Source organism: Dendrobates tinctorius, unplaced genomic scaffold, assembly GCF_039654945.1.
Source record: "Dendrobates tinctorius isolate UK_male_01 unplaced genomic scaffold, ASM3965494v1 ptg000131l, whole genome shotgun sequence".
NCBI lineage: Eukaryota > Metazoa > Chordata > Amphibia > Anura > Dendrobatidae > Dendrobates > Dendrobates tinctorius.
Window position 1 is genome coordinate 4,814,402 of NW_027361799.1, and position 25,575 is coordinate 4,839,976.

General features: G+C 43.4%; 1 long non-coding RNA gene and 1 pseudogene across 1 annotated transcript in view; one reads left to right on the plus strand and one right to left on the minus strand.

Annotated features, from left to right (window-relative positions):
• Positions 1–25,575, minus strand: part of LOC141047991 (uncharacterized) — a 224,899-nt gene that overhangs the window by 59,865 nt on the left and 139,459 nt on the right. The gene's annotated exons all lie outside the window — the stretch shown is intronic.
• On the plus strand, positions 13,330–14,052 carry LOC141048028 (guanine nucleotide-binding protein G(q) subunit alpha-like; annotated as a pseudogene).

Sequence of the window (25,575 nt, forward strand, 5' to 3'; positions counted from 1 at the left end):
TCCATGTTATAACTGCCAGTACAAATAGGGGCAAGTGATTGGGGGGGTTCGGGGGGGGGGGGGAACCACTCACTGAAAAATCCCTATATAGCGTTCACCAAAATGTACTGGATGGTGAAGCAACAATTTTAGGAAAACATAGTAGAGGGGGATTTAAGGGATGAAAAGAAAAGGCTGTGAAAAGGCAGTGAGACACACACCACACAGTGCTGCAGCAAGAGGAGCTGCAGCAGCTGCAGTGAATGTGCACTGCACTGTCTCACTAAGCACCTCACCGAGAGCCTGCACAGCACAAAAAATGAAACTGAGTTGGGTAGGTGAGACAAAAGACTGCTTCTGTAAAACACGGGCTGCTACAGTCGCTGAAAAACAATTTGTATTGCTATTAGATCCGAGATCTCTCCCCATCTTCAACAGCAACCTATCCCTATCTGCTTTCACAGTAGAGTGAGGCTAAAATGGCAGGCACAGCCTTTTATACTGCCTGATCACACCATCCAGCCAATCGCAGCGCAACCCCTAGCTAGCAAGTTTTGACGCCTCCTACCAAGCTTAGGGGAGTTACACAATGTTGTCAGCAATTTTTCAGCTCCTGATTAGCTCCACGGAGCGCTCAGAGGCTGAAGGATTATAGGATTTCCGATTTGAAAAAAAAAAAAAACAAAAAAACAAAAAAAAAAAAAAAAAAAATCGGAATTCCGATATCGCAAATATCGGGCCGATTTCCGATATTTCATTATCGGAAAGCTCATCCCTAGTGATGAGGTCATAGCCATGTGACCCAGTGGGTGTGGCTACGGACCCTATAAGGTGGCCAGGGTAGGTCACATGAGTGAATGGTTGGACCCGGTTGGTCCGTTGTGGAAGGTCTTGCTGGGAGATGGGGCTTACTGCCTGACAGCACGTGAATGCTGTGAGCAATGGCTGCAAGCGTCTGACAGTTCCCTGGAGGGAATGGACATCTGAAGTATGGAGTATGAAGCAGCTATGAGAAGGTAACCTTAACAGGGGATATAACTGAGGCTCGAGAGCCTGTGTGTGGGACATTGTTTTATCCTGTAGTCATACAGGTTGTGCAAAGTGAAGCTCTGTCATGGACGCTATGCTGATTCTATGAACTTTATGTTGCTAGTCATGGCTTATGATGCCTGAGTAAACCACATGAACTATTGTTTTTTGGAAAACCCGTGCCGGATGTGATTTGGCTGCCAAGCGAGTATCCCCTACCCAAATGACAGCGCTACCTTACAGCCCCTTTACTTTCAGTGCAGCAAACTCACTCCAGAAGTTCATTGTGGATCTCTGAATGATCCAATGTTGTCCTAAATGACTAATGAAAAATATAATCCACCAGTATGTAATCAAGTCTCTGTATAAATGCTCCTGCTCTGTTATAGTCTCAGGGTTCTGTTTAAAGCACAGAGAGCATCATGAAGACCAAGGAACACAAAAGGCAGGTCCGTGATTCTGTTGAGAAGTTTAAAGCCGGATTTGGATACAAAATGATTTCCAAAACTTTTAACATCCCAAGGTGAACTGTGCAAGCGGTCATATTGAAATGGAAGTATCATACCACTGCAAATCTACAAAGACCCGGCCATCCCTCTAAACTTTCATCTCAAACAAGGAGAAGACTGATCAGAGATGCAGCCAAGAGGCCCATGATCACTCTGGATGAACTGCAGAGATCTACAGCTGAGGTGGGACTGTGTCCATAGGACAACAATCTCGTACACTGCACAAATCTGGCCTTTATGGAAGAGTGGCAAGAAGAAAGCCAGTTCTCAAAGAAATCCATAAAAAGTGTCATTTAAAGTTTGCAACAAGCCACCTGGGAGACACCAAACATGTGGAAGAAGGTGCTCTGGTGAAATGAAACCAAAAATTGAACTTTGGCAACAATGCCAAATGATGTGTTTGGCTTAAAGGCAACACAGCTCATCACCCTGAGCACAACATCCCCACTGTCAAACAAGGAGGTGGCAGCATCATGGTTTGGGCCTGCTTTTCTTCTGCAGGGACAGGGAAGATGTTAAAATTGATGGGAAGATGGATGGAGCCAAATACAGGACCATTCTTGAAGAATGCCTGTTGGAGTCTGCAAAAGACCTGAGACTGGTACAGAGATTGGACTTCCAACAAGACAATGATCCCAAACTAAGCAAAATCTACAATGGAATGGTTCACAAATAAACATATCCAGGTGTTAGAATGGCCAAGTCAAAGTCCAGATCTGAACCCAATTGAGAATCTGTGGAAAGAGCTGAAAACTGCTGTCCACAAACGATCTCCATTAAACATCACTGAGCTCGAGCTGTTTGCCAAGAAAGAATTTCAGTCTCCCAATGTACAAAACTCAGACATATGCCAAGAGACTTGCAGCTGTAATCGCAGCAAAAGGTGGTGCAACAAAGTATTAAGTTAAAGGGGCCGAATAATATTGCACGCCCCAGTTTTTGACTTTCCACAATCAATAAATTTCATTCAACTTCACAATTGTGCTCCACTTGTTGATTCTTCACCAAAAATCTCCATTTGGTATCTTTATGTTCGAAGTATGATATATGGGAAAAGGTTGAAACGTTTCAGGGGGCCGAATCCTTTCGCAAGGCACTGTATTTAGATAAACTTTTGTTAATGCCCAAATACCTATTATCCACCATAAATTGCAAAATAAATCTTAAATTAGACAAGGTGACTTTCTGGATTTGTCTTCTCATTTTGACTCTCATAGTTGTGATCTACCTATGATGTCAAATTACAGGCCTCTCACCTTTTTAAGTGGGAGAACTTGCACAATTGGTGGCTGACTAAATACTTTTTCCCCACTGTATATGCACTGCAGTTAGGTTATTCAATGACCTCTGGAATGTGCCATGTCAATTTATCCAGCATATACAATATAAGTGTCTTTGTTTGACAAGTAGATTTATATTTTAATACAAATTAAAAATAGTTTGGTATATTCTTAGACACGTGTACTTCATCAGAAGATTGCCTGAGCATGAAGAAGCTGGGAAGTATATTTTTTACTTTAAATGTCTGAACTCTAGGGATGAGTGAAGACCAACTTACAAGTTCAGGGTTCATTCAGAATATCATGTGGCTGGGGCCTAGAACCTGAACTACTATTGGAAGTGTTGGTAAAAGATTGGTGTTCTGGCCCCAGACACCATCTATACACATTATGTATACTTGTCTTAATAGTTTTTCTGTCTGCAGTCCTCTTTGTATTGTCATTTACCTCCAATTCATCACCACGGTATTCCTTGGCCATCCGCCTGGAAACCTTACTACGCAGCCTTATGGTGCCGACATTTTGCTGAATACTATGCGGCCGCAATATACAGGCCCATCTCATGTGACTAGGACGTTGGCGTCACTACTTATAGCAAAATCCAATTATGAGCATTACCTTCTGGTGGTAGTGTAATATTTTATTGTCCATTTCAGGATGACCTCCACCCTCCGGAAGAATCTGGCCGAGGGTAGCAGTTACAAGATGCATGACCTGGACTCCCCAGTGATGGAAAGCTTCAAAGTATTTAAGAAATGACTGTCAAAATCAAGCATAAGAAAAATGGTAAATATGATATTCCTTTAGGTTCAATGTATCTGAAATACCGAACTTTCTGCACTAAAAGGCGCACTGGACCATAAGACGCTTATAGGTTTTAGAGAAGGGAAAATGGGAAAAAAAAATTGTAGCAAAAATATGGTCAATGTGGTTTGCTTCTCACCACTGGTACACCCCCCTTCAGCTCCAACATGACCAGGTGTCCAAAGTTGACAAACAAGGGAGGCAGATGCTCTGGTGTCAGCAAGCTAAAAATGAATATTCTCTGCTCCCCTCACCCATAAAAGGCATAGTGAGTTAAAGCAGACAATGAATTGAGGCTTGCAAGAGATGTCAAAAAGCAATAAAGGATTTTGGGGATATGTCAAAAGTATAAGAAAAAAGTCAAAGATGCTATAGAATTTTTACAGGATGAAAATGATGAAATGGTAAGACAGGATGTTGAGAAGGCCAAATTTTTAAATTCCTATTTTGCATCTGTTTCCTCTCAGAAAGGAAATGTAACATCAACTGTTCTTCACTGTCCTATTAAGGGAATAGAAGAATCCAGGATATCTACAAACAGAAAGATAGTGAGGAAACACTTAGCTAACCTAAATGAATTCAAGTCTCCAGGTCCAGATGAATTACACCCCAGAGTACTGAAGGAGATAGACGAAATTTTTGAACCCCTCTCCATAATCTTTGAAAATTCTTGGAGAACAGGAGAAGTCCCAGAAGACTGGAGAAGAGCAAATGCTGTTCCTATCTTCAAAAAGGGGAAGAAGGTGGACCCAGGCAACTATAGGCCGGTGAGTCTGACTTCTATACCAGGAAAGATCTTTGAACAAATTATTAAACAACATGTACAGTATGTCAGTACCTGGATAAGAATGAAGTGATTAAACAGTCATCATGGGTTTGTAACTAATAAGTCATGTCAGACTAACTTAATTTCCTTCAATGACGGAATCACTGATTGGGTGGATCAAGGAAATGCTGCAGATATAGTATATCTTGACTTCAGCAAAGCATTTGACAAAGTATCTCATACAATCCTTATTGAAAAAATGACTAAGTATGGAATGGACAAGGCAACTGTTAGGTGGATTCATAACTGGCTTAGTGATCGGACCCAAAGAGTGGTCGTAAATGGCTGCACATCCAGTTGGAAGAATGTCTCAAGTGGGGTACCACAGGGCTCTGTCCTGGGCCCTGTATTGTTCAACATCTTTATCAATGATTTAGATGAAGGAATTGAGGGTAAACTGATTAGATTTGCTGATGACACAAAGCTAGGAGGGATAGCTAATACTAGAGAAGAGAGAGGATTCAAAAAGATATAAATAAACTGGAGAAGTGGGCAGCAAATAACAGAATGGTTTTTAACAGGGAAAAATGCAAAGTACTACATCTGGGCAATAAAAATGAAAAAAACATATACAGAATGGGAGGAATAGGCCTAAGCAACAGCACATGTGAAAAAGACATGGGTATACTAATAGATACTGAATATGAGTCAGTGTGATGCAGCAGCAAAAAAGGCAATTGCAATTCTAGGATGTATTAACAGAGGCATACAGTCTAGATCACGTGAAGTCATTATTTCCCTCGACTCCTCTTTGGTCAGACCTCATCTGGAATATTGTGTCCAGTTTTGGGCACCACATTTTAAAAAAAGACATCAAACTGGAGCAAGTTCAGAAAAGAGCAACCAGAATGGTGACCGGTCTGCAAACCCTGTCTTATGAGGAAAGGTTGCAGAATTTGGGATTGTTTAGTTTGCAAAAGAGAAGACTGAGAGGAGACTTAATAGCTGTCTGCAAATATCTAAAGGGCTGTCACATTATAGAAGGATCAACTTTATTCTCATTTGCACAAGGAAAGACTAGAAGCAATGGGATGAAACTGAAAGGGAGGAGACACAGATTAGATATTAGAAAACACTTGACAGTTAGAGTGATCAATGAGTGGAACAAGCTGCCACGAGAAGTGGTGAGTTCTCCTTCAATGGAAGTCTTCAAACAGAGGCTGGACAGACATCTGACTGGGATGATTTAGCAAATCCTGCTTTGAGCAGGGGGTTGTATCAGATGGCCCAGGAGGTCCCTTCCAACTCTACGATTCTAAGATTTAACTCCAACACTGGAGCTCCCGCCTCCCTTGAAACCCCCCATATTCCTCCCACATTTGGAGGAAAAAAAGTGCCGCTTAGAGAACCAAAAATATGGTTCCTGCCCTGCATATTTTCTTTAATCATTAGAGCTGGCTGTTACATGGCCTGAGAGATCCCACAGTGCAAAGTCCTGTCAGCAGCCCTGGGAGCTGTTAATACATTTGCATGCTTTTAGACAGTCAATATCTGGCACTGACAGTCATGTATCTCCAAGACTGCAAAAAAATGAAGGCCAATGCTGACGAGAAAGATGGCAGCACCGCTCACTATCAATCAGGTGATACTTTGTTTCTGGTGTTTACGCTCTACATGGGAGTCGCCAACGCTCAGTGCACGAGGTCTCGCTCCAGGGAGATGCTCTGTGGCTTGGAATTGGTGGACATGCTGCAATTCATCTGCAGTAACCAGGGCTTCCATGTCAGTAAGCCTGGTTCTAAGTTATAAACCTAGCACTCAACTTTAGGATATTCAGAAGAATATTCATTGTAGTACGTAAAGAGACACTTCGATCAAATTTTGACCTTCAGTTACATACTGTACCAAATACGTGGTAATAGGTATTAAACCTATTGTGAAGATTCATGTGCTCTTAATTGGGGTTATTCGTCCCAATGCCTGTTGTAGTATGCTTATAGAGGCCAGTAGATGAGGCAACATATGCACGCATGATGTTTACTGGGGAGATCCGTCCCACAGCCTTGTGTCAGCCAGTAGATGGGGCAGGACGTGTCTCCAGACACTGCATGTCTTAATCAGGTGATCCTTTGTCTCTGGCGTTTACGCTCTACGTGGGAGTCGCCAACACTCGGTGCACGAGTTCTCGCTCCCGGGAGATGCTCTGTGGCTCGGAATTGGTGGACATGCTGCAATTCATCTGCGGTAACCGGGGCTTCCTTGTCAGTAAGCCTGGTTCTGTCTGCAGCAGATCCCGGCGTGGGATAGTGGAGGAGTGCTGCTTCTGCGGATGTAATATTGCTATACTGGAATCACACTGTGCCGCTCCAATTTTTAATGCTACTATTAGAAAAGAACAAATCTTAGAGACCTTTTTGGTTTTACTTGAGTTGGACATTGATTCCAGGATGATCGTTGAAATCCAGCCTAAAGGAACATCTTTAAATCATATGTATACTTGCAATTTTAAATGGAAAAGTTTCTCATTATCTTTACATTATAAACCCAGAGGACATCTCTATGGAATTTCTGAAAGACCTGGAGAACACAAGCTTTTATGAGCACCTATTCTAAGATTAAGACAAACAGCACTTTAAAAAAAGACTCATTCAGCAATTCCTCAAGTTCCAGATACCGTATATACTTGTGTATAAGCTGATTTTCAGCTTATTTTTTGGGCTGAAAATCCCCCTCTGCTTATACGCGAGTCATATACCGGGGGTGGGTGGGGGAGGGGGAGCGGGGGTGTCAGAGATCATACTTACCTCTCCTGGCACTTCTCTGCTTCTTCCTCTGTAGTCTGCTTCCCGCATTCAGCAGTCATATTGTACCGCTCATTAAACTCATGAATATGTGCATATTTAATGAGCGCTACCACGTGACCATCTGAATGCAGGAAGCAGATGGCAGAGGAGAAGCAGGGGCTGCAGAGAAGAGCCAGAGTAATATTCACCTGTCCCCGTTCCAAGCCATGCATCGTTGTGTCTCCGGGTCCTCCTGGTTTGACGGCAGACAGCGCAATGATGTAGTCAGTGTGCGCCCTCTGCTGTCACTGCAGAGAGCCGGGAGACAGTGGATGGTAATGGAACAGGGACAGGTAAATATAGCTGGTGCTGGGGGCTCAGGACACCGGCACCTGGCCCTCAGCGACGGAGAGGTGAGTATGGTTTGTTTTTTTTTTTTTTTTTTTTTTTTTTAAATTGCAGCATCATGTGGGGGGTATTTATGGGGCATCATTAACCCTTGTGGAGCAGCATATGAGGGGTATTTATGGGGCAGCATTAAACCTTGTGGAGCAGCATATGGGGGCATTTTTGGGGCAGCATTAACCATTGTGCAGCAGCATATGAGGGGCATTTATGGGGCAGCATTAACCCTTGTGCAGCAGCATTTGGGGGGGTCATCTATGGAGCATCTTCTTGGACCACTATTTAACCCTAGGCTTATACACAAGGCAATAAGTTTTCCCAGTTTTTTTGTGGCAAAATTAGAAAGGTCGGCTTATAGACGAGTATACACGGTAACCTTTCTGAAGGCCTAAAACAGGATGCGGAGGCATTTATAGAAGGAATTAAAGACATTTATAGGGAGATCAGCCAGGAGTTTGACAATGAATGTATAAAGGGGCTAGTAGCACTCAGTTTTACACTGCAGATTGTGGAATTTTTGATGTTGTGGTTTTAGAAAATGTAACCTTTACTAGCATTTTTTCCTTTTACGCTGGTTGAATCCAGCGCACAGGCCCACTTGATTGCCACCATGTGCCGAGGGTGGCAAGACCCCATGTTTGAGTATTTTTACATGTGTGGAATCTGGTATCGCACTTGAAGATAAGGAAAGGATGCAAGCATTTTACTACCTCCAGGCAGTGCTGATGTTAAAACATCTTTCCAATCCTTCTGTTACTAAAAACTTGATGGTAAGGTTCTTTTTTCAACTTATGAGCTGTTGATAAACATCTAGTTCTGCCTTATCTGATTTTCTTATTGTTTACTTTTGTTCTTTCTATAACAGATAAGACTGGCTTGAGAAGAAATCAACGTACTCTGAAGGACAGAAGGCATCGTTCATTTCTACATCCCAGAACATTATCGTGCTGCTGGAAGCAGGGCCATATTTACCATTAGGCACTTGAGGGCACATGCCTAGGGTGGTAGGATGTGGGGGGGCCTGTGTTTTTTTATGTCCAGCGGTGCATCATCATCCCTGAAGATAAGTGGTAGCAGAGTCGCCCTTGCTCAGTGACAGCCTAACTTCATGCCTGCCCAGAAGGTTACTGACTGTTAACCAAGTTACCCTGCTACCACTAGTCTACCAGTCAACGTGGTGCGTAGGGCTGAGGTGGAACAGCAGCACCCGACTGTCTCTCAACCTGGCTGGGAAACGGTCACACATTGCTGGTCTGGCCCTCTCAGTGGCAGAGCAGTATCGGTAAGGAAACATGATCTGGCTCCTACACACTGCTTGCTACATGGCTCTGTCAGACTCACCACTTCCCTCAGACTCCTCAGCCTAGTTTCTGCTTGGAGCTGGAGCACACAGAAGCCGCAGCACTGTTTGCTCCCAGACGGTCCCAGGGAGTGAATGGTAGCAGCAGCAGCACTGGCAATGTTTGCTCCCAGTCCCAGATAGAGTGAGTGGGGTGGGAGTGTTGTAATACATCTCTGCCTCTGGACTTAGCTGGACATTATATATTATAGATTTGCCTGGACTGTACATTGTATATTATAGATCTACTACCTGAGCATTATATATTATAGGTCACCTGTCCCTGGACAAATATGAGAGATCTCCCTGGACATTATACCATATTTTCTGGTATACAAGATGATTTTTTAACCCATGAAAATCTTAAAAGCTGGGGGTCGTCTTGTATGTCGGGTGTCATCTTATAGGGCAGGTGCGGAGCAATCTGCAGTCATTGTGTATGGTGGTGGTGGAAGATGGGGGAGGGAGTGGTCCCGATGACCAGGTGAGGGGGCGCCCCACTGGGAAGGTGCAAGTAAAGTATCCCCATTACCTCATAATGGCAGCGATGCTCTGTGCAGCTCTCTGCTAGGGTGGCTTGTAGGGTGGCTCTGTAGCAAAGGGGGCTTCGCCGGCATTTTGTCAGAGCCCGGAGGCACCTGAAGCTCCAATGGAGCAGTGCGATGGCCTCTGGGAAAATGGCCACTGGGGCGGTGCATGATCAGATTTAGATCTTGCCCCGAGATCTCAGGAGACTAGATCTGAATCTGAGCATGCGCCACCCCAGGCAAATCCACAACGTGTGCATATACCCTTATTGTAAATTCTGACACTGACCATACACCAATGACACAGATACCATTTTTTTCAAGTATGTGTTTGACTAAGGCCTTATTCATACGTCCATGTTTAGAGACTGGGCAGTGATAGAATAAAATCAATATCGTAATCCTACAATGTCTGCTGGACATGTTATGGGGAGAGATTATAGTTCAGTTAGTACATAGACACCATACTTGTTGTTAACCAGTCAATATTTTGTCCACAACACTGCAGTGTCAAAAGAGGAAGACAGCGAGACAGGCAGCAACATCGCATCAGAGCTCTTGACCTTGAAACAGAAGATCCTCAGATCCTGGTATTGTGACGTAGCATAATACCAATGAAAAAATATTATTCTTAACAAAAAGTGAACCTGTCACCTCGTTTTGTCGCTACAAGATACGTCCACTGCCTTTAGGGGCTTATCTACAGCATTTTGTAAAGCTGTAGATATGAAGAACAAGTTATATTATACTCACCCGGGGGCAGTCCAGTCTGATGGGTGTTGCAGGTCTAGGTCCAGCGCCTCCATTCTACATGCGATGTCGTTATCATCCTTGCTTTGTGCTGCGCTCTTGTGCTGGCGTACTGATCTGCCCTGTTGAGGGCAGAGCAAAGTACTGTAGTGCACAGGAGCTGGTAACGGTCAGAGAGGCCAAGCACCTGCGCACTGCAGGACTGTAATAATGTGTAGCTACTGTTGATGTCACCACAGATCAGAGACAGCCCAATGGTTAAAGGGCTTTTTTATAGGGGTTAAATTCTCCACACAGGGAGGAGCAGCTTGCCACTGCAGTCACCAGGGCTGCACGCTCAGGTCACTGTCTCTGCACTGTCAGTAGCAAAGTCTCCTCTGGTCATGAAGGTTCCAGAGTCCACGTACTCAACCACAGCTCTCACCATTGCTCTTCTCTCAGCCTCTGTGCTCTGACGGGGAGTCCTCTCTCTGGGAGTGTGGTGTTGCAGGCTGCTTTCCCTCTGGCACCCTCTGCTTTCATGCCCTCTGCCTGCACACCTTCCGTTCCAGTCCTCCTTCCTGTTCCTCTAACCATAGCAGTTACATGCTCCAGCATGTCTAGAGCAGAAAGTCTTCCCCCCGGCAAACCTGCTATCTGGCCAAGTGGTTCTTGATAAGGAGCAGTGAAGGTAACCTCCTTCGGCCTCTTCTTACTCTGCTCTGCCCTCAACAGTACAGATCAGTACACCTGCGCAGGAGCATGACAAATCAAGGAAAATGCTATCGCATGAAGATGGGAGGTGCCAGACCTGCTCACCCATCAGACCGGAACACCCCCGGGTGAGTATAATAAAACATTTTTCTGATCTTGCAGGTCAGATCAGGGGCTTATCAAGAGCATTCTAGAATGCTGTAGATAAGCACTGTGTTGTAGTGTCCACTGTCTGCTAGGGGGCGCTGTGTGGGTGTCCCAGGATGGGCCTGCAGTCACATCCATTGTGGTAATGGGTATAGGATGCTGAAGGATCGTTATGCATCTCAAGGTGGGTGGCCTTGAGATGAAGGCTTGCTTATGTGTTGATCAGTAGAGCTGATCTGTCATTCCAAGGTGTCAGGGAGAAGTATTGGGAGTTCATTCTCTGTTTCATCAGTTGTGAGTTCTCCTTCCAGACTCCCTCTGCTGGTAACAGGAGGTAGTGAGGCTGATTTAATCGGTGGAGATCTGCCACCTGAGAATGAGGATGACGATTGGAACTCTGGAGTCTCAGATTGGATTTAAGACAGCCGACGCCCTATTCAGTAGCTGGTGACTCCTTCTGCTTGTCAGGCCTTGGTCATCAGCTCTGTTCCAGTCAGCTCAAGCTAAGTTTCTCTGTTAATGTTCACACTTGATTTTGTTGGTCTATTCAGTTTGTGGTCAGCCAGCCACGGCTTGGGCTGTGCTGAATTTCCACCCTTATTTATCTGTATTTGCCAATTTGCTTTTTGTCCCTTATTAGATTGGCCTCTTTTTGCTCTGTCTCAGAATATTTCAGAGTTCTGATACAGTGGGAGAAGTCTAGTGACTTCAGGGTTAATTTTGCTTTCAGAAGTGTTGGACATTATTTTTGTAGGGTTTTTTGCAGATTGCAGACTGTCTTTCCTTTCCTCTCCTTTCTAGTTAGTTTGGGCCCCATCGCTTGCTCAGCCTATTTTCCTGCCTGTGTTTGTGTTTTCATTTTGTTTCACCATCAATACGTGTGTGGGGGCTGTCTATTCCTTTGGGGTCTGCTCTGGGGCAGTTAGTTTTCCATTTTCTTGCTTTAGGCTTTAGTCCTCCGGCCGTGACGAGGCATCTAGGTTCATCGTAGGCACACTCCACGGCTGCTGATAGTTGTGTGGTAGGATCAGGGATTTGCAATCTGCATAGTTACCAACCTCTGTTTTTTCTGGGCTTAGCTTGTTTTGTTTGTGTCTCCTTGGTGACCCATTCATAACAGAGAAGCCTTCAGATGATTGATGAGATGGGCAGGATCAATCTACAAATCCACCCAGGGGTGTGTTTGAGTGTCATAATAAAGTATATGTGTATGAATGCTTGAAGGACCTGTGATGAGGTCATAGCCATGTGACCCGCTGGGTGTGGCTATGGACCATATAAGGTAACCAGAGTAGGTCACATGGGAGAGAGCATGGATCTGATTGAGCCATGTGGAAGGTCCCAGCAGGCCTAGGTGGAGGAAGGTGTGCTACCTTCCTAAAGACCACGTGCTGAGGCTGCTGACCCAGTGATGCCTGGGTATATTGGCTGCATGCGAGGAGGGATAAGCCTCCTGTGTTTGCTGAGGCTCCAGGACTGAGCCTGAAACAATGGACACTTATACTTGCTTTCGCCTGAGCTAAAAGCTATTCCTTATGTTATGTGCTGGTTTATGGAGCAATAAACCCTATGAACTTTTAAAGGAACGTGACTCCTGATTGACTCCGGTGGCTCCTGAGTGAGATAAATCCCTACAGCACCGAAAGGCAGTGGCCACAGCTTATAGTGGCAAAACGAGGTCACAGGTTCCTTTTTACTCCACGCACTTTAAATACATCAACACTGTCCCCATTGGGGCACACAATCTAAATATCCTATTAGTGGGTCTTTGTGTGGGTTTCCTATCACACTCCAAACACAGAGAACATAAACTCTGCACAACTGTCATCCTCTGTGGGATTTGAACCCCAATGCTACAAAGCTGTTGGGCTGGTCACTGAGCCACTATATACAGTGGTAAGCACTAAGCCACCATTACAGTGCTAGCCACAGAGCCACTGTGCTACTGTTCTACGTATACAAGAATATTTTTGCTGGCAGCATTGTGTATTAGCTCTGTGGACATCATATGCACTAAACATCTGTTTAATTGATTTGAGGATTTAATATTGATATCCTATCCTTACAATAGGCAATCAATATTGACATCAGCACTGATCAGCTGACTGAAGGAGTTGTAGCGCTTCATGGAATAAGGACTGCTGTTTTACCATACTAATACACTATGTCCCAATGTATTTATTTAAAGGGATCTCCTGTCTCATCAGTCTGCCTCCCCCCAATCTGCACAGCATTCCCCTTCTTACAAGGAGAAGCAGGTCTGTGACTTGCAGGGTGGGGGGTCTGTCTCTTTCCAGCACCACTAGCAGTTAGCAGACATGACTCTGGAGTCCATCATGGTGTGCTGCCTCAGCGAGGAGGCCAAGGAAGCTCGGAGGATCAGTGACGAGACAGGCAGCTCCGCCGGGAGCAGACAAGGATTATCCATGGATCTGGCTACTCTGATGAAGATAAGAGGGGCTTCACTAAGCTTGTGTACCAGAACATATTCACTGCAATGCAAGCTATGATTTGGGCAAGGGAGACCCTTAAAATTCCATACAAGTATCAACACAACAAGGGCCATGCACTGCTATTTTGGGAAGTTGATATTGAGAAGGTGTGCTCATTTGAGATCCCTTATGTAGATGCAGCGAAATATTTATGGAATGACTCTGGCATACAAGAATGCCATGATAGGAGACGGGATCATCAACTGTCTGATTCCACAAATTATCCAAATGACCTGGAATGTATTGCAGATCATGGATATCTACCTTCAACAACTTGTGCTCTGAGTCAGAGTGTCCACAACAGGAATCATCAAATATCCATTTGATTTACAAAGAGTCGTCTTCAGAATGGTGGAAATAGGAGGTCAGCAATGAGAAGGAAAAAGTGGATACACCTCCATAATGTTTCTTGTAGCTCTTAGTGAATAAGATCAGGTGCTCATGGAGTCTGATAATGAGAACCGGATGGAAGAGTGCCAAGCACCATTTAGGAGGATTATCACATATCCGTGGTTTCAGAATTCTTCACTCATCCTATCCTTACAATAGGCAATTAATATTGACATCAGCACTGATCAGTTGACTGAAGGAGTTGTAGCGCTTCATGGAATAAGGACTGCTATTTTACCATACTTATACACTATGTTCCAATGTATTTATTTAAAGGCAGTCTGCAGGATTTAACCCCTCCAAGCCTTATATATGTGCATGTAGCTCTTTTAATGACAAACTCAGTTAACACCTTTATATGGTCGGCCCCTTTCTCCCTTTATTCAGTAATCAGCATTTCATTTGATATATAAATTATGCCCAACGACTGTGGTGGATCTTAACCTTCTATCACTCCAGCTCTATTTCCCACAGAGTGCTACCTGCTTTTGCTTCACTGACAGCCTCTATGATGTGTTTCATTCTGGAAAAAAGAGCTGCAAGTTGATCAGGAAGAGTTGGCACCGAGCGGGTATAGAGCTGGAGCAACAGATCTACTCCCTCATTTGAATATGTATGCAAACCGATTTCAGATGAATAGACCGAACATGTAAAAATATTGCTGGAAGTATCTTTGAAAGAGCTACATGGGCATACACATAGATCGGGCCTCATTCATTACCTAGCAGCTTTTCAGTTGCTTTATCGGAAACCTGGAGTGCTCCCATTTATCAGCGGTTAGGCGCCGCAGCTGCATGTGTTGCGGCTGTGTGACAGTCACATCACATGCCTGGAGAGACCAACACAAACAGGCAGTCTCATCAGGTCCTTTGTGATCAGACATCTCCCTCAGTTCACATGGGATGCCATAATTTGCACAGATTGCTTAATCTTTTCACAATGGACTAGGTCAGAAATTTACCCCATCAACAACAATGCATTCTTGGCTATGACTAGGTCACCAGTAACTCCATTTTGCCTGCAACCCACTCAGTTTCTTTTGACTTTTCGTGGTAAGTCTGTTCATCCTTCTGCTGGGTCTGATCACCTGAGGGCCATAGATGCCACAAGTCATTATCAATCACATCAGCAAAGACCATTTCTTTTTTGGTCACATCCAAACCAAACTCAATCTTCATATTCACTCGGGTGCAGTCTTATGCTGACCATGTTTTTTCCAGAATTTCAAAGATGGCCACTGTGGAATGGATCATCTTGTCCACCTCTGCCTGACCAATCATAAGGCCAGCACAGTTTAATTGCAATCAGCTGATCTTCAGACCATTGAGTGTCATTATTGGCATCATCCTTGAAAGACAGCTATATGCTATGAATGAGTCACCGAGGAGGAAAAAACAAGCTAAGCCACAGAAATCCAGAGGTTGGTAACTAAGCGGATTGCAGACCCCTGACGCTATCCACACAACTAGCAGTAGCCGTGGAGCGTGCCTATGATACTAGACGCCTTGTCACAGCCGGAGAACTAAATAAGCCTAAAGCAAGAAAAAGGGAAATCTAAACTGCCACAGAGCAGACCCCAAAGCAATAGACAGCCCACAAACATGTATTGTCGGTGAGACAAGATGAAAACACAGATAGAAAAATAGGCTGAGCAAATGATGGGGCCCACACTAATTAGAAAGGACAGGAAAAGAAAGATGCTGTCTGCAATCACACACAAAACCCTGCCAAAAAATGTCCAACACTTTCTGATAACAAAAACCCTGAAGTGGCTAAACTTCAATTCCCTATATCAGCACTCTGGTATATTCTGAAGACAGAGTAAAAAGACCAATCTGATCAGGGACAAAAGCAAACTTGCATAAACAGACATAAGAATGGAAGTTCAGCACAGTCCCAGCAGGGGCTGGCTGACCACAAAAACTGAGTAAACCAGACCAAATCTCATGTGAAAAAACAGCAGAGCACACTTAGCTTGAGAAGGCAGGAACAGAACTGGAAATCAGAACCTCAGGGCAGGAAAAAAAAAAAAAAAAATCACCAGCACAAAATTAGGGAGTCGGCTGACTTAAATCCAGTCAGAGACTCCTGATGTCCACTCACAGTCCTCCTCAGGTGGCAGGTCTCTGCCATTTAGATCAGCTTCATTACCTTCTGTCACCAGTAGAGGGAGCCCGGATGGAGAACTCACGACCCCTCTGTCAACACAGCCAGCTCCACCACCCTCACCAGAAGCCAGAGGTAAACCTGAAAATGAGTTCACAACAGCTATACTTTAGGAGGATAAAATTTATATCCTTCTGCTACCCCCAGGATTTCTAATCAGGAATGAACTGATGGCTTTTCTCCTGCACACCCACTCTATAGGGATCATCTCACAGTGGCAATGAACCAGTTGCACAGCACTTACTCACAAATGCTATCTTGTTACCAGATTCTTGTAGCAGTTTGAATATGCAGCTGGTGGTCTTGTTGGAGATGGATGCTTTCCTCTCAATGTGATCCTTCAAGCTGCATTGCCCGCTGTGATCTGGTCCTCGGACTGCATGAGGACAAAGCTAGGGTAATTCAGGAGCTCATACAGCTAGTAAGTTTTACCTTCATGCAGCTTCTTGCCCAGTCTCAACTCATGTGTGTCCATGATCATCTATGTCTATGTTAATCTATTACACTGAAGGTCACTTGTCTGACCAAAACCTTTACTACTGTGTACTACTCCTGGAATAAATTGTCACCATAATACCAAGCTGAGTGCCATTTTTTGTTGGATTATATGCCAACTTGTCAATTCAGACGAAGGCCTCTTTCACACATCAGTATTTGTATGCCAAAACCAGGAATGTCTCCAAAATAAGGAACAGGAGTCAGTCTTTCAATTATATTTATTTTTTTCTCGGTAAGTTCCATTCCTGGCTTTGGCATACAAACACTGATGCAAAATACGGACCAAACACCGACGTGTGAATGAGCCTGAACTTGGCAGTTGATGAAGAATTGGTAATAGAGGCAGGACAGCCAACAGCTTTAATTTATGATAAAAACAGAACCTGAATCTTGAGACAGAAGTCTACGGTCCCGATTAATCCATGCATAAAGCATCACACAATCTTGCATAAGAAGTGGAAATTTTCTAAGACTTCTTGGAATTACAACCATTATGGACATCCATGACATGTCACTGAATACTGCAATACTAAAGCTTTCCACTGGGAGCACTGCAGAACAATGGAACACTTAAGCCATGTGCACACGATGAATTTTTCCTGCCGATTTCCTTTTTATTGCTGTTTTTGTGCACTATTCCACTGCAGATTTGGAGAATCGAGCAGGTGGAAAACGGCACAAAAGTAGTGACATGCTGCATTTTTTGGACCGCACAAATACCGTGTGGAAAAAAAAAAAAACACAGCGTGTGCACAGCGTTTTTTTTTTTAAAATTGATTTACATTGTACTGTAAATCACTTAGCGGATCTGCAGCGTTACTGAGCGGTAAAATGCATCGTGTGCACATAGCCTAAATCAATGAAAGATATAAATTTTATTTCTACAGCGCCGACATATTCCGCAGCACTTTACATTTCAGAGGGGACTTGTACAGACGATAGACGTTACAGCATAACAATAATCACATAGATCATAACAGATACCAAGAGGAATGAGGGCCCTGCTCACAAGCTTACAGTCTATGAGGGGAAAAAGGGGAGACACGAAAGGTGGGTGGTAAAAATTGAAAACACTGTGCACACACTGCGGTTTTTCGCACACGGTTTTTGTGCGGTCCAAAAAAATGCAGCATGTCACTTTTGTGCGGTTTTCCACCTGCTCCATTATCCAAATCTGCAGAGGGAAAACTGAAATAAATAAGGAATAAATCAGCAGGAAAAATGCCGGTCATTTGACCTGTGGATTTCTTAAAATCTGCGCGGAAAAATCCACAGGAAGAAAATCACCGTGTGCACTTAGCCTTACTGCCAGATATCTCCACCGGTGAAAGCTGATCAGATCACTGAACTGAAATTAATTAAAAGTAATAAATTCTAACAAACTTTTTTTCTAAACACGCAATTATCCCACAAATTTACTTAATCAACATTTGCATAATTCAGGGATCAGGTTTTGTCCATCCTCAGAATAGGGGTGAACAGCCTAATGCAGAAGTAAATTTTTGGCTTCCAGGGAGAAGGAGACACCTGAGGTGAGGGGAAATGCTAGATTATACTAATGAGCCTCACAATAACCAGTGACCACATAGGAGCAGCACTGAGGAGCTGATGTGAGGCCAATGGCAGGAAGTGACGTCTCTCCGATCACCATGTTATTCTAGAAGCTGCAGCTGATCTGTTCTGGGTGGAAGTTGTCTGTCACCAAGATGATTGATAATAGATGGCTCCTAATTGTGAGCGAATCTGAACTAGATACAAGGTCAGATAATGTGAAGCCTCCAATACATAGATAATGGTCTTCAGAATGATGCCGGGCCTTCATTCCTCTTGGTATCTGTTTTGATCTGTGTTTATTGGTATGCAGTAGTGTGTATTGTCTGTACAAGCCCCCTCTAAAATGTAAAGTGCTGCGGAATATGTCGGCACTGTGTCACCATCACCCACTGACCGATTTGCCAGTTTGGGAAAAGAAAGGCTTTGTACAATTTAATAAGACTCTTGCACACAGTGACACGCTGTAAACAATTTGAGATAATAGCAAAACCATTTTTTGTTTTTCATTCTATTGTCAAAGTCGCTGCCTATAAAAAATATGATGAATTATCTGTTGGAAATGCAACTGCAGATATTCTAGCCAAAGAGGCAGCCGTGACAAGAAAAGTGTTTCAACATTAACCTCTCGAGGTTTCAGCAGTTCAAGAACAGACCCGAATATCCATTTTGCAGAAGAAAAAGACATCTCTTGTTGCTTCCCAGGTGGATCCATAACCCCGTTTAAACAAACAAAAGGGAGGTTATGTGTCATGACTTAAAGGGGAGTTCTGTCCTGTGGTACCAAAACATCTACAGGTTGAGTTCACAAGATATAATCATGAAAGTTTGGGTCTTTTAGGCCAAAAGAAAAGGTTAGGAATTCTCAGAATTTTACTGGAAAAAGATGGAAGAGACTATATAAAGTATTGTTCAATCATGTCTCATTTGTGCTCAAATGAATCCAAGACCAAAAGGACAAACCTCCACTACTCCAAATTGCACCTGCAGATGGTCCATGGTCTATGTTAGATCGGTCTGTTACCATCAGGTAAAAATGGTCTCAGGTATGCATTGGTTGTAGTAGATGTTATTTCTAAATGGGTTGTAGTTTACCTGTCAGGAAAGATGATGCTTTGTCTACAAAGAGCATTATTTAATCATGTCTTTCGTACTTGGTAGATCCCAAGAATGATCACCTCTTATTGAGGAAGTCACTTTACAGGAAAAGTCATGCAAGCAGTTTGTACTATTCTAGGGGTTCAACAGTTTAATGTACCTTACCACCCACAGTCCGCTGGTATTGTGGAAATGATGAAAACAATAAAATCTAGAATTGCCAACATGATATTGGACAAAGGAGATACTTGGGTTGATGCCGGAACTTTTGCACTGTTGAGTGTGAGGAACGACTTCTTCCACAACTCAATTTCCTCCTTTTGAACTAATGACAGGAAGAAAAATGCAATTTTTCCACATGAACCATTTTTGTCCACACCTCAAACAGATGCTGTTGCAAGGCCCAAATGGTTGCAGTAGTTGCAGGAAAGCTTGAAAGCCATACTTACACATGCTGCATCAAGAACGCAGAGAATGGAGACACCATATGAATCTACATTCAAGAAAGGGGCTCTAGTGAGGATTAAACTGTCAGGAAGAATGGACCTTGGGAAAGTAACTGGGAAGGTCCCTTTGAGATTATTGAAACCATGGGACAAGTTATGATTCTTGTTCAACAGCATCTAATGTGGTTATTGTCTGTGGGTAATTTTAAAGTGTGGGTACATGTTGATCAATGCAAGTTGTATATTGCAGAATGATACTGCATTTATTTTAGGAAGAAATGGATTCCAATAAGAGCTGGAATATTAAACATCCTGTCCTTGATGGATTTGATTCAACACCAATGCTACAGGAGAAGACATTTCTCAGGAAAAGCTATTTGATGGGAATCACATTTCTGTTACTCTATACTATTTCAACTGATCTATGCAGAAGATTTTACATCATGGAATAAATACTCATGAAGTGAATGAACCTTTCCAAAAACTCTACATTCACAAAGTCCAAGAGGATCTAGTCTACAATAGCTAATAGATGAAGACATACCAGACAATTCAGCAGATATTACTGGAAACATTTGCATGGGTTATGGTGTAAAATGCTGTATTGAGCTACACTTCATTCACGACACTGACTTAATATTACATGCTACCACAGGACCCAAGACCAAGTTCACACAGTTTCAAGAGATTACATGCACACTAATAAGACAGGCACATGGGAATGCCGTCCTACAGATGTGTTTTACTGGAATATAGAAATAAGGGATTAAGAGGAATCTGTGTGGTCAGGTGATATTACAAATGATGTGATCACAAAAGGGAAAGTTGTAACACCCAAACATGGGACAATTTTGGGAAAATTTTGGATTCTTCATTACTTTCCATTACAGAAGGAGATGAAGATTGGGTAAAAACATGGAACTTCCAGATAACCAGTAGCTGTAGTGTGGCGCCCCTGAGGCTCAGTCACCACAGAGGTACTGCACCTTCTCCTAAGGTGTAGTGCCCCACCATCCAGGTAAGGTGGGAACTACTTTCCACACTCCAACACTCCCACCCCACACAACAGGGTAGTTCTGCACAACCACATTGCGGCTCAGTGCTTAGAGAGTAGCAGGGCACCTCTGGTGGTTCCCTGCATGGAACACTGGATGTGCTAGGAGGTGGGGGAGTTAAGATACATAAAAGAGTGGGAAAGTGTAGGATTAAAGGTTCAGTCTGACAGGGGGTCAGTGAGGAAGGAAGCCACTCGGGAGGAGTGGGGATCCCTGGAAGAAGGGATGGATGAAGGAGTGCTGCAGCTGCCTCAGTGATCTGAGACAGCCGGCACGGGAAAGAAACAGAAGGAGAAAGATGTAGAACTGCAACCTAAGCTTCCATAAGAGAGAAAGATCCGTGTGGAATAAAGGAGGAGAACAGAGAGGACACGGGGGTAGGAAGAGGAACCCTGCCTATAGGTTCTTAATACAAGGACGGGGCCCAGTCCCTGAGGTTGTATGGACACTTATGATTCTGCAGCAGACACCGGTGGAGTAGTTGGCTGTAAATGCACTACTCCCATCTAAGACTTGGGGCACAACAGCAACTGAATAGAGAGCCAGGACTCTGGAGAAAGGAGTCCCCGATAGAGGCTACAGCTGTCTGCCATACGAGTAGAGTTGTTAGGAACATCTGACAGGAGGAACTTCAGAATACCACGGTACTGGAGATAGTCACACTTAAAGGCGCTATAGAGTCGTCGTTCAGGAAAGGTACATGTTGGCGGAGTGCTGGAGAGGAGCTTTCTATCTGGCCTGGAGGTTGGCTGAGTCTCTGACCTGGAGGACACAGCCCGGAGGTAGGCATCCTTGTGTACCACAGACTGAGTAAAGCCTTGGAACTGCAAGCCTTGGTGTCCTCCATTCATTCTTGCGCCAACCCGCTCAGCACCACTACATCTGGGTACCATCCTTTACACTGCCTGCACCTTCCCATTACAACTACACTGCCCTGGGACATCAGCCCTGCCTGTGGAGGGCTATACCATCACTGCTGCATCCCACCATCTGTCCCAGAGGATCTGTCTGCAGCGACGGCTTAACACTTCCCTTGCCGAGCACCACAGGTGGCATCACAAACTATTTCATTTCACTAACTTCATATACCGCCATTGACTTGTGCTCCCAGGGCCACAGTCCGGGTCACCGCTGCTGGGACACGTTCCCCTGACACCGGCCCGATACAGAGTACCCTGCAGCCCTGGGAGGGCGACCCAGTAGTTTTTACAGTAACAAATACTAAGGCTCCAGAAGTAAGGATTACACCACATTTTTGTACTTCTTCAGTTGTAGTGATACCAAATAGGCTAATTTTAATTCTTATTGGGTAAAATTTGGAGATTCAAGTAAAATTTTAATAAATCTTGTATAATCCCTGCAGTTAGAAGGTATATGATGACCTCTGATGCTGCAGACATGCCAGCTCAAGACGATGGTCACGCCAGATGCTGTGCTTTACCCTTCAGAGACGTGGACAACATAGAAAACCCTATTGACCTGTGCAGTTTTGACTTCTGTAAAGAGCTCGGTGAGGGACGATTTGGACAAGTGTTGATTTATCCTCAGTGTTCCCCAATGTATCCTGCACCAGATACACTGGAGGCACATACATATTCATTGCAGTGATCCATTACACAGATTCATATAATATATGGCAGTTTGTTCTGATCTGTTGTGATTTTTACCTCAGGTCATCTTGGCATCACACCCAGTCAGTGAGGAACTCGTGGCTGTAAAAATAATAGCAAAGAATAAATGTAAAGAGGAAAAGGTGTACAGTGAATTAGAAATCCTGAAAATGGCCACCGGGTTCTGTTATTTGATCTGTCCTTGGTCTGAGTGGACATTGGAAATATACCAGAAGCTTTTCAGTGATCTGTGTGCGTGGCATCTGCCATTTACCATTTGTTCCTGCGTTTACTTCTATAATGTTGCTAAAAGTCTCTTCAGAAGGGGGCTAGAACTCTCGTGCCACCAATAGGAAGGAGCAATCCTAGTGGTCAATGTGCTACTCCCTATAGGTGGCGCTTGAGTTCTTGTTCTTCCTCTGAAGAGACAACAACTTGCACATTTCCCAAAGGAGCATTGCAGCTTTAAAGTATCCTCATATTGGCATGCTTACCATGTCACTCTCTGCTAGGATAGACGTTACCCCTGGGATCCCCTTCTAAAATCTTCAGTGTTTTCACTTTTTTTTTCTGCTGCCAAGTATGAGCGTTTATGCATCTTACATAGTAATGCCTGCTGTGGGCACTTGCTAATTAAGTAATTATTCAAAGCAAATTAGTCCTTTCATCCTAGAAAACTTCTGATACATTCAGATCTGGCTTGGGGAGCGCATGTGTGCACACAATTTATTTCTAAGTGCAATATTTTCAGAGTGTCTTGCCGGTTAAACATGGCATGTGCATAGAGGAAAAGAGACAGGCAAGGCTGGCCAGATATTTAAACAAATATGCTTCTTGTTTAATTGCACACCACTTAGCTGCTGCTTACTTTTGCCACTACTGCCCCTTTACACATTCTGTATACTCCATATCAGCCCCTCCATTCCCCCTCTCCCATGTACAGCACAGAGGCTGACATTTCACAGTCACTCCAATCCATCCAGTGCACAAAACCTAGACAAATCAAGCAACCTGTTCATGTCTCCCTCTAGTCACTGGTGACATCTGATCTAACCATTGGCCTCCTTCCACCATTATAAATAAAAATTCACCCTGCAGCACAGATATCCTGACAATCTTATACACATTCAGTGCTCACCTTGTCCTTTCTTAATGGTGCCCTCTGGAACTCACAGTCAACATGCAAACTCCTGCATATCCAAGATTTAAGTTAACCAAGTTGGTTTAAGTGGTAAATTAGGTATAAACATGTGATAATGATTTTAACTGACCATTGAGCAGAGAGGTTTATCTGTAGGTCATTGGCAAATCCAGATGTTTTTTAGCAACATAAGCTGTAAAAAGTTTCCACACATCTAGAAGCAAAGTTATCCAATCACCATGATCTTACATATAGAAGATGCCCATCTTTTCCCAGAAAGATGTGAATTTGGAAAGGTTGGGAGAAATGGGTGTTAACCAAATAAGTGGCGAGTCGTAACTAGTGATAGTGTATGGTCATTAGTTATTAGCAAATTCAGCTGGCTCTGTCAGTGGTCTGGAGACAAATACCAATGCATGGGGCCAATTTTATCATTCCATAAAAATACCTGTAGGTTGCACCATCTATTGTGCATCCTAAAGCAAATACCAGCAGACAAAATGATGAAGTTGGGTCTCCCAATACCTTATCACTGGACATAAGTAGTTGCCCAATTAATCTGGCAGTGGCTCTCAGAATACACAATGTGATTGCCATGCGGCAATCACTGCAACAGTTTTATTCACTATAGCAGCCACTGTCCCAACAGTAACATCTTCAATGTTTGGTATTTTTGCTATGGACAAGTCACTGCTCAGATCAATCCAAATCTCATGGTACTGATCTGTTTTCTGCAGGTTGGAATTCCCAAGGATGCAGTCAACAGGTATGCATTATAGATATCTTGGGCTCTCGACTATTTGCATGGTAGAGGGTTGGTGCACAGGGACCTGAAGCCAGACAATGTGTTGCTCATGGACAAAGCTAGTCATAAAATCAAGCTGAGTGGCTTTGCTTTGACCCAACTTGTAGGAAACTGTTGTCCATGTCACATTATCCTGTACATGAATACAGAGGACTAAGACATTATTCTTCAATCTTGAGCCCTACTATACATAATTGTTCATGGGGAAGGGTCTTTGTTGCTTTGACTGGATATTTCTTTTGGTTTAAAGCAATGGAAACTGACACAATGTACCGAGTATACATCAACTGGAAACAATGTCCATACTGCAGTCCACCTGCTCATTGGGAGAGGTTAAGAGAAGCCATAAACAAGTAAGGCCAGGTCTTCTATCCATGATCCTCTTGTACTCATCCAGTTTTGTCTTCAATTACCTCAATTTTCCCTGGAAAGTAAATGTCTTGGACCATGGAATCAACTTGGCAGTTAAGGCAAAGGAATTCGTAAAAGAATTTGGAGAACAAATAGCTTGAGCTTTTTTGCAACTTGCTGTACAGATTACTTTAGTGAGAATATCAGGTCTTATGGTCAGCGTTTTTTCACAATATGTTTTCTGTTGTATATTATCTTGATTGCCAAACTTGGGATGTACATTTTACCATTATCACCTCTGGGCTTGTTCTTTACAGTTTATGTAACAGCTTGAGTTTATGATCATGTGTTGCTTTCTGGGTTCTCTATTAAGTCTTGAGACAGAAGCCTGAAAGCCAATCATATTCGTCCATACAGTAGTCACACTGCTCTCTTGGATCCAATGTGAACATTCTAAGACTTCATGGAGGGACATGGTGCCACGATCATTCTAACCAGATCCTGATGATGGAACCTTCTGAGAATTTCATGATTATGGAAACAGAAGCAGCTTTAACAAGCTAGTATTGCATGAAACCTGTAATTTTTAATCTGAAAGTTTTGCAGAGAATTGACAATCCACAGAAAACTCCAATGCTAAGGAGGTCTGTCCACAAGTTCATACAAACATATGACTTGTTCTGCCATCTTACTTAATACTGTAAGCATCATTGACCTGTTCACAGGATTCTTTTATGCCAAGTTCACATGTGCAGTATTCAGCCTTTTGAAACAAGTATTCATTTTAATGTAGCCATAAGAAATAGAAGAAATTAAAAGGATAATGTTGCATTTTAATCTAGTTTTTGAAGAAATCTACATTATACCTGCTTCTTTCTATTCGCTCTCCCAACAACCTGTAACACTTGTCTACGTTTCATAGGCTTACTTTGGGATTCTTTTGCAATGACCACATGAGTCC